Source organism: Salvelinus fontinalis, chromosome 35 (assembly GCF_029448725.1).
Source record: "Salvelinus fontinalis isolate EN_2023a chromosome 35, ASM2944872v1, whole genome shotgun sequence".
Taxonomy (NCBI): Eukaryota; Metazoa; Chordata; class Actinopteri; order Salmoniformes; family Salmonidae; genus Salvelinus; species Salvelinus fontinalis.
In genome coordinates, this window is record NC_074699.1 from 37,861,324 (window position 1) to 37,873,122 (window position 11,799).

Below are 11,799 nucleotides of genomic sequence, written 5' to 3' on the forward strand. Positions count from 1 at the left end.
TAATAACACTACTACATCATTAGATGGTAATAATACTGAATGTGACTAACACTACTACATCATTAGATGGTAATAACACTACTACAGCATTAGATGGTAATAACACTACTACAGCATTAGATGGTAATAACACTACTACATCATTAGATGGTAATAACACTACTACAGCATTAGATGGTAATAACACTACTACAGCATTAGATGGTAATAACACTACTACAGCATTAGATGGTAATAACACTACTACATCATTAGATGGTAATAACACTACTACATCATTAGATGGTAATAACACTACAGCATTAGATGGTAATAACACTACTACAGCATTAGATGGTAATAACACTACTACAGCATTAGATGGTAATAACACTACTACAGCATTAGATGGTAATAACACTACTACAGCATTAGATGGTAATAACACTACTACAGCATTAGATGGTAATAACACTACTACATCATTAGATGGTAATAACACTACTACATCATTAGATGGTAATAACACTACTACATCATTAGATGGTAATAACACTACTACATCATTAGATGGTAATAACACTACTACAGTATTAGATGGTAATAACACTACTACAGCATTAGATGGTAATAACACTGAATGTGACTAACACTACTACATCATTAGATGGTAATAATACTACTACAACATTAGATGGTAATAACACTGAATGTGACTAACACTACTACATCATTAGATGGTAATAATACTACTACAACATTAGATGGTAATAACACTACTACATCATTAGATGGTAATAACACTACTACATCATTAGATGGTAATAACACTACTACAGCATTAGATGGTAATAACACTACTACAGCATTAGATGGTAATAACACTACTACATCATTAGATGGTAATAACACTGAATGTGACTAACACTACTACAGCATTAGATGGTAATAACACTACTACAGCATTAGATGGTAATAACACTACTACATCATTAGATGGTAATAACACTACTACATCATTAGATGGTAATAACACTACTACAGCATTAGATGGTAATAACACTACTACATCATTAGATGGTAATAACACTACTACATCATTAGATGGTAATAACACTACTACAGCATTAGATGGTAATAACACTACTACATCATTAGATGGTAATAACACTACTACAGCATTAGATGGTAATAACACTACTACAGCATTAGATGGTAATAACACTACTACAGCATTAGATGGTAATAACACTACTACATCATTAGATGGTAATAACACTACTACATCATTAGATGGTAATAACACTACTACAGCATTAGATGGTAATAATACTACTACATCATTAGATGGTAATAACACTGAATGTGACTAACACTACTACATCATTAGATGGTAATAATACTACTACAGCATTAGATGGTAATAACACTGAATGTGACTAACACTACTACAGCATTAGATGGTAATAACACTACTACAGCATTAGATGGTAATAACACTGAATGTGACTAACACTACTACAGCATTAGATGGTAATAATACTGAATGTGACTAATACTACTACATCATTAGATGGTAATAACACTACTACAGCATTAGATGGTAATAACACTACTACATCATTAGATGGTAATAACACTACTACAGCATTAGATGGTAATAACACTACTACATCATTAGATGGTAATAACACTACTACAGCATTAGATGGTAATAATACTGAATGTGACTAACACTACTACATCATTAGATGGTAATAACACTACTACATCATTAGATGGTAATAACACTACTACATCATTAGATGGTAATAACACTACTACATCATTAGATGGTAATAATACTGAATGTGACTAACACTACTACATCATTAGATGGTAATAACACTACTACATCATTAGATGGTAATAACACTACTACAGCATTAGATGGTAATAACACTACTACAGCATTAGATGGTAATAACACTACTACAGCATTAGATGGTAATAACACTACTACAGCATTAGATGGTAATAACACTACTACAGCATTAGATGGTAATAACACTACTACATCATTAGATGGTAATAACACTACTACAGCATTAGATGGTAATAACACTACTACATCATTAGATGGTAATAACACTACTACATCATTAGATGGTAATAACACTACTACAGCATTAGATGGTAATAACACTACTACATCATTAGATGGTAATAACACTACTACATCATTAGATGGTAATAACACTACTACAGCATTAGATGGTAATAACACTACTACAGCATTAGATGGTAATAACACTCCTACAGCATTAGATGGTAATAACACTACTACATCATTAGATGGTAATAACACTACTACATCATTAGATGGTAATAACACTACTACAGCATTAGATGGTAATAATACTACTACATCATTAGATGGTAATAACACTACTACAGCATTAGATGGTAATAACACTACTACAGCATTAGATGGTAATAACACTGAATGTGACTAACACTACTACAGCATTAGATGGTAATAATACTGAATGTGACTAATACTACTACATCATTAGATGGTAATAACACTACTACAGCATTAGATGGTAATAACACTACTACATCATTAGATGGTAATAACACTACTACAGCATTAGATGGTAATAATACTGAATGTGACTAACACTACTACATCATTAGATGGTAATAACACTACTACATCATTAGATGGTAATAACACTACTACATCATTAGATGGTAATAACACTACTACATCATTAGATGGTAATAATACTGAATGTGACTAACACTACTACATCATTAGATGGTAATAACACTACTACATCATTAGATGGTAATAACACTACTACATCATTAGATGGTAATAACACTACTACAGCATTAGATGGTAATAACACTACTACAGCATTAGATGGTAATAACACTACTACAGCATTAGATGGTAATAACACTACTACAGCATTAGATGGTAATAACACTACTACATCATTAGATGGTAATAACACTACTACATCATTAGATGGTAATAACACTACTACAGCATTAGATGGTAATAACACTACTACAGCATTAGATGGTAATAACACTACTACATCATTAGATGGTAATAACACTACTACATCATTAGATGGTAATAACACTACTACATCATTAGATGGTAATAACACTACTACATCATTAGATGGAAATAACACTACTACAGTATTAGATGGTAATAACACTACTACAGCATTAGATGGTAATAACACTGAATGTGACTAACACTACTACATCATTAGATGGTAATAATACTATTACAACATTAGATGGTAATAACACTGAATGTGACTAACACTACTACATCATTAGATGGTAATAACACTACTACAGCATTAGATGGTAATAACACTACTACAGCATTAGATGGTAATAACACTACTACATCATTAGATGGTAATAATACTGAATGTGACTAACACTACTACATCATTAGATGGTAATAACACTACTACATCATTAGATGGTAATAACACTACTACATCATTAGATGGTAATAACACTACTACATCATTAGATGGTAATAACACTGAATGTGACTAACACTACTACATCATTAGATGGTAATAACACTACTACATCATTAGATGGTAATAACACTACTACAGCATTAGATGGTAATAACACTACTACAGCATTAGATGGTAATAACACTACTACAGCATTAGATGGTAATAACACTACTACAGCATTAGATGGTAATAACACTACTACAGCATTAGATGGTAATAACACTACTACATCATTAGATGGTAATAACACTACTACATCATTAGATGGTAATAACACTACTACATCATTAGATGGTAATAACACTACTACATCATTAGATGGTAATAACACTACTACAGCATTAGATGGTAATAACACTACTACATCATTAGATGGTAATAACACTACTACATCATTAGATGGTAATAACACTACTACATCATTAGATGGTAATAACACTACTACATCATTAGATGGTAATAACACTACTACAGCATTAGATGGTAATAACACTACTACAGCATTAGATGGTAATAACACTACTACAGCATTAGATGGTAATAACACTACTACATCATTAGATGGTAATAACACTACTACATCATTAGATGGTAATAACACTACTACATCATTAGATGGTAATAACACTACTACAGTATTAGATGGTAATAACACTACTACAGCATTAGATGGTAATAACACTGAATGTGACTAACACTACTACATCATTAGATGGTAATAATACTACTACAACATTAGATGGTAATAACACTGAATGTGACTAACACTACTACATCATTAGATGGTAATAATACTACTACAACATTAGATGGTAATAACACTACTACATCATTAGATGGTAATAACACTACTACATCATTAGATGGTAATAACACTACTACATCATTAGATGGTAATAACACTACTACAGCATTAGATGGTAATAACACTACTACAGCATTAGATGGTAATAACACTACTACATCATTAGATGGTAATAACACTGAATGTGACTAACACTACTACAGCATTAGATGGTAATAACACTACTACAGCATTAGATGGTAATAACACTACTACATCATTAGATGGTAATAACACTACTACATCATTAGATGGTAATAACACTACTACATCATTAGATGGTAATAACACTACTACAGCATTAGATGGTAATAACACTACTACAGCATTAGATGGTAATAACACTACTACAGCATTAGATGGTAATAACACTACTACAGCATTAGATGGTAATAACACTACTACAGCATTAGATGGTAATAACACTACTACAGCATTAGATGGTAATAACACTACTACATCATTAGATGGTAATAACACTACTACGTCATTAGATGGTAATAACACTACTACAGCATTAGATGGTAATAACACTACTACATCATTAGATGGTAATAATACTACTACATCATTAGATGGTAATAACACTGAATGTGACTAACACTACTACATCATTAGATGGTAATAATACTACTACAGCATTAGATGGTAATAACACTGAATGTGACTAACACTACTACAGCATTAGATGGTAATAACACTACTACAGCATTAGATGGTAATAACACTACTACATCATTAGATGGTAATAACACTACTACAGCATTAGATGGTAATAATACTGAATGTGACTAACACTACTACATCATTAGATGGTAATAACACTACTACATCATTAGATGGTAATAACACTACTACATCATTAGATGGTAATAACACTACTACATCATTAGATGGTAATAATACTGAATGTGACTAACACTACTACATCATTAGATGGTAATAACACTACTACATCATTAGATGGTAATAACACTACTACATCATTAGATGGTAATAACACTACTACAGCATTAGATGGTAATAACACTACTACAGCATTAGATGGTAATAACACTACTACAGCATTAGATGGTAATAACACTACTACAGCATTAGATGGTAATAACACTACTACAGCATTAGATGGTAATAACACTACTACATCATTAGATGGTAATAACACTACTACAGCATTAGATGGTAATAACACTACTACATCATTAGATGGTAATAACACTACTACATCATTAGATGGTAATAACACTACTACAGCATTAGATGGTGATAACACTACTACATCATTAGATGGTAATAACACTACTACATCATTAGATGGTAATAACACTACTACAGCATTAGATGGTAATAACACTACTACAGCATTAGATGGTAATAACACTACTACAGCATTAGATGGTAATAACACTACTACAGCATTAGATGGTAATAACACTACTACATCATTAGATGGTAATAACACTACTACATCATTAGATGGTAATAACACTACTACATCATTAGATGGTAATAACACTACTACATCATTAGATGGTAATAACACTACTACAGTATTAGATGGTAATAACACTACTACAGCATTAGATGGTAATAACACTGAATGTGACTAACACTACTACATCATTAGATGGTAATAATACTACTACAACATTAGATGGTAATAACACTGAATGTGACTAACACTACTACAGCATTAGATGGTAATAACACTACTACAGCATTGGATGGTAATAACACTACTACATCATTAGATGGTAATAATACTGAATGTGACTAACACTACTACATCATTAGATGGTAATAACACTACTACATCATTAGATGGTAATAACACTACTACATCATTAGATGGTAATAACACTACTACATCATTAGATGGTAATAACACTACTACATCATTAGATGGTAATAACACTACTACATCATTAGATGGTAATAACACTACTACAGCATTAGATGGTAATAACACTACTACAGCATTAGATGGTAATAACACTACTACAGCATTAGATGGTAATAACACTACTACAGCATTAGATGGTAATAACACTACTACAGCATTAGATGGTAATAACACTACTACATCATTAGATGGTAATAACACTACTACAGCATTAGATGGTAATAACACTACTACAGCATTAGATGGTAATAACACTACTACATCATTAGATGGTAATAACACTACTACATCATTAGATGGTAATAACACTACTACAGCATTAGATGGTAATAACACTACTACATCATTAGATGGTAATAACACTACTACAGCATTAGATGGTAATAACACTACTACAGCATTAGATGGTAATAACACTACTACAGCATTAGATGGTAATAACACTACTACATCATTAGATGGTAATAACACTACTACATCATTAGATGGTAATAACACTACTACATCATTAGATGGTAATAACACTACTACATCATTAGATGGTAATAACACTACTACAGTATTAGATGGTAATAACACTACTACAGCATTAGATGGTAATAACACTGAATGTGACTAACACTACTACATCATTAGATGGTAATAATACTACTACAACATTAGATGGTAATAACACTACTACATCATTAGATGGTAATAACACTACTACAACATTAGATGGTAATAACACTGAATGTGACTAACACTACTACATCATTAGATGGTAATAACACTACTACAGCATTAGATGGTAATAACACTACTACAGCATTAGATGGTAATAACACTACTACATCATTAGATGGTAATAACACTACTACATCATTAGATGGTAATAACACTACTACATCATTAGATGGTAATAACACTACTACATCATTAGATGGTAATAACACTACTACATCATTAGATGGTAATAACACTGAATGTGACTAACACTACTACAACATTAGATGGTAATAAGCACTTTGAACTGCATAATTTTTTTAAACATAATGAAGTGCTTTATAAATGAAATGTGATTGATTGAATAAGATGTTAAGAATTGTGGAATAGATGTTAGATGTGTTTAAGCCTGTTCCGTTGCCGTTGACACTACAGATGTTGAGCAACAGTCCAAACGTGTCCTGTCAAAGAGGCATTTCTTGATCAATGTGTTTTCCTGTTGAGTGTATAGACAGAGCTAGCTGCTGCCTGCTGGTCTCAGTGTTTAGGAAACAGGACAGAGAGCATCATGGGAAAGTTAGCAGTTAACTTTCATCTAATATATAGCACCTTTCTGCCTTCACGTAGCCCTAATAGAACATCCACAGTCTTAAACATATTATAAAATGTTTTGAATAAATTATTTTTTACAACAGATTTGTATCGTAGAAGATGAAAGTGTGTTTGCTTGCATGTTGATTGCTTAACATTGTGTTTTAGAGCACTTCCCATAACATCAGGGGAAAGTTACCAGATACCTATAAAAAGGAACACGATACATTATATGATTTTATGACAGATGCCAGGTGCCGTATGAGATTTTACATGACATGATTTTATGGCAGGTGTGCTTGTTTGGTCTGTTGAAGTGTTTTCCATACAGACCAATATGTTGACACTTTGTTTAAACAGCCACGCTGGTCTTTTGTCATTATGCACTTTAGAATTGATAAACCTGTTTTAGGGAGGATACCCGTTTCGAAATCTTCCCAATCACATTCCTAAATTCCAAACATTACTTCGGCATTTAAATGAAATGTAGGCTACATGGTATAAAAGGACAGTAGTTCTGACAACTTTCACAGCACATTGTTGAAGTCGACAACGTCACCAAGTTCACACCTGTACTGGACAGCCTCGTGGAGGGCAACTCCAGACAGGTAACTTTACAATCAGAAACGCGACCTGTAAAATAAGACATCACAGAATTTACCTTCATCTCCGTTGCTGAAAACCTTCTCAAACGTCTCTTGTCCCATGCACGTCAAGGTTGCGCGATAGGTTTGTTGAAGGGAGAAACACGACACATCTGCAATCTCCTTTCGCGTAGCGGTACTTCTGAACAAACGACGGGACTTCCTCGTCGAATACGGGAGCGCGCTATGAATAGGAGCGCGCAGTGGATTAAAGGGCAGTGGCGCAAACAGGTCAATGTTGGCCGACGTTTAAAATACGGGTGAATTCACTAGGAAACTTATTTTACGCCTGCTGCGTAACCATTACCAAACCGAAACAGAACAGGTGGGACCTACCTGAATTTGTCCAATATAAACTCTTGTTTTCATTGCGAAAGTTTTAGCAACTGTTTATTATGGTGTGCACTATCTCTCCCGGTGTGTATTCATGTATGCCAAGGGAAGCCCCAAAAGATGTACCAAGAAAATAAAAATATTAAATAATGTATATTTATTCTCTATGTGTTTCATAATTTTCCTTTAATTGGCAAGAGGCTGAACGTATCCCTCCAAAGAAAACAGCGCCCCTCTGTCTCTGTATGTATAGGCCATCTATCTGATGCTGTCTCTGTATGTATAGGCCATCTATCTGATGCTGTCTCTGTATGTATAGGCCATCTATCTGATGCTGTCTCTGTATGTATAGGCCATCTATCTGATGCTGTCTGGTCAGTGAAACAGCACCCCTCTGTCTCTGTGTGTATAGGCCATCTATCTGATGCTGTCTCTGTATGTATAGGCCATCTATCTGATGCTGTCTGGTCAGTGAAACAGCTCCCCTCTGTCTCTGTATGTATAGGCCATCTATCTGATGCTGTCTCTGTATGTATAGGCCATCTATCTGATGCTGTCTGGTCAGTGAAACAGCATCCCCTCTGTCTCTGTATGTATAGGCCATCTATCTGATGCTGTCTGGTCAGTGAAACAGCACCCCTCTGTCTCTGTATGTAGAGGCCATCTATCTGATGCTGTCTGGTCAGTGAAACAGCTCCCCTCTGTCTCTGTATGTATAGGCCATCTATCTGATGCTGTCTCTGTATGTATAGGCCATCTATCTGATGCTGTCTGGTCAGTGAAACAGCTCCCCTCTGTCTCTGTATGTATAGGCCATCTATCTGATGCTGTCTCTGTATGTATAGGCCATCTATCTGATGCTGTCTGGTCAGTGAAACAGCACCCCTCTGTCTCTGTATGTATAGGCCATCTATCTGATGCTGTCTCTGTATGTATAGGCCATCTATCTGATGCTGTCTCTGTATGTATAGGCCATCTATCTGATGCTGTCTGGTCAGTGAAACAGCACCCCTCTGTCTCTGTATGTAGAGGCCATCTATCTGATGCTGTCTGGTCAGTGAAACAGCACCCTCTCTGTATGTATAGGCCATCTATCTGATGCTGTCTCTGTATGTATAGGCCATCTATCTGATGCTGTATGGACAGTGAAACAGCACCCCTCTGTCTCTGTATGTATAGGCCATCTATCTGATGCTGTCTGGTCAGTGAAACAGCTCCCCTCTGTCTCTGTATGTATAGGCCATCTATCTGATGCTGTCTGGTCAGTGAAACAGCTCCCCTCTGTCTCTGTATGTATAGGCCATCTATCTGATGCTGTCTGGTCAGTGAAACAGCTCCCCTCTGTCTCTGTATGTATAGGCCATCTATCTGATGCTGTCTCTGTATGTATAGGCCATCTATCTGATGCTGTCTGGTCAGTGAAACAGCACCCCTCTGTCTCTGTATGTAGAGGCCATCTATCTGATGCTGTCTGGTCAGTGAAACAGCATCCTCTCTGTATGTATAGGCCATCTATCTGATGCTGTCTGGTCAGTGAAACAGCACCCCTCTGTATGTAGAGGCCATCTATCTGATGCTGTCTCTGTATGTAGAGGCCATCTATCTGATGCTGTCTGGTCAGTGAAACAGCACCCCTCTGTCTCTGTATGTATAGGCCATCTATCTGATGCTGTCTGGTCAGTGAAACAGCATCCTCTCTGTATGTATAGGCCATCTATCTGATGCTGTCTGGTCAGTGAAACAGCACCCCTCTGTCTCTGTATGTATAGGCCATCTATCTGATGCTGTCTCTGTATGTATAGCCATCTATCTGATGCTGTCTGGTCAGTGAAACAGCACCCCTCTGTCTCTGTATGTATAGGCCATCTATCTGATGCTGTCTCTGTATGTATAGGCCATCTATCTGATGCTGTCTCTGTATGTATAGCCATCTATCTGATGCTGTCTGGTCAGTGAAACAGCATCCTCTCTGTATGTATAGGCCATCTATCTGATGCTGTCTGGTCAGTGAAACAGCACCCATCTGTCTCTGTATGTATAGGCCATCTATCTGATGCTGTCTCTGTATGTATAGGCCATCTATCTGATGCTGTCTCTGTATGTATAGGCCATCTATCTGATGCTGTCTCTGTATGTATAGGCCATCTATCTGATGCTGTCTGGTCAGTGAAACAGCACCCCTCTGTCTCTGTGTGTATAGGCCATCTATCTGATGCTGTCTCTGTATGTATAGGCCATCTATCTGATGCTGTCTGGTCAGTGAAACAGCTCCCCTCTGTCTCTGTATGTATAGGCCATCTATCTGATGCTGTCTCTGTATGTATAGGCCATCTATCTGATGCTGTCTGGTCAGTGAAACAGCATCCCCTCTGTCTCTGTATGTATAGGCCATCTATCTGATGCTGTCTGGTCAGTGAAACAGCACCCCTCTGTCTCTGTATGTATAGGCCATCTATCTGATGCTGTCTCTGTATGTATAGGCCATCTATCTGATGCTGTCTCTGTATGTATAGGCCATCTATCTGATGCTGTCTGGTCAGTGAAACAGCTCCCCTCTGTCTCTGTATGTATAGGCCATCTATCTGATGCTGTCTCTGTGTGTATAGGCCATCTATCTGATGCTGTCTGGTCAGTGAAACAGCACCCCTCTGTCTCTGTATGTATAGGCCATCTATCTGATGCTGTCTCTGTATGTATAGGCCATCTATCTGATGCTGTCTCTGTATGTATAGGCCATCTATCTGATGCTGTCTGGTCAGTGAAACAGCACCCCTCTGTCTCTGTATGTAGAGGCCATCTATCTGATGCTGTCTGGTCAGTGAAACAGCACCCTCTCTGTATGTATAGGCCATCTATCTGATGCTGTCTCTGTATGTATAGGCCATCTATCTGATGCTGTATGGACAGTGAAACAGCACCCCTCTGTCTCTGTATGTATAGGCCATCTATCTGATGCTGTCTGGTCAGTGAAACAGCTCCCCTCTGTCTCTGTATGTATAGGCCATCTATCTGATGCTGTCTGGTCAGTGAAACAGCTCCCCTCTGTCTCTGTATGTATAGGCCATCTATCTGATGCTGTCTGGTCAGTGAAACAGCTCCCCTCTGTCTCTGTATGTATAGGCCATCTATCTGATGCTGTCTCTGTATGTATAGGCCATCTATCTGATGCTGTCTGGTCAGTGAAACAGCACCCCTCTGTCTCTGTATGTAGAGGCCATCTATCTGATGCTGTCTGGTCAGTGAAACAGCATC

At 36.3% G+C, this 11,799-nt stretch overlaps 1 protein-coding gene across 1 annotated transcript in view; it reads right to left on the reverse strand.

Moving 5' to 3' along the window:
* Positions 1–8,366, reverse strand: part of mctp2b (multiple C2 domains, transmembrane 2b) — a 158,985-nt gene extending 150,619 nt beyond the window's left edge. Inside the window, exon 1 of the mRNA XM_055900086.1 lies at positions 8,232–8,366. The gene's annotated coding sequence lies outside the window, so the exon portion shown is untranslated. The remainder of the gene's footprint in view (positions 1–8,231) is intronic.
* Between the last annotated feature and the right edge of the window lie 3,433 nt (positions 8,367–11,799).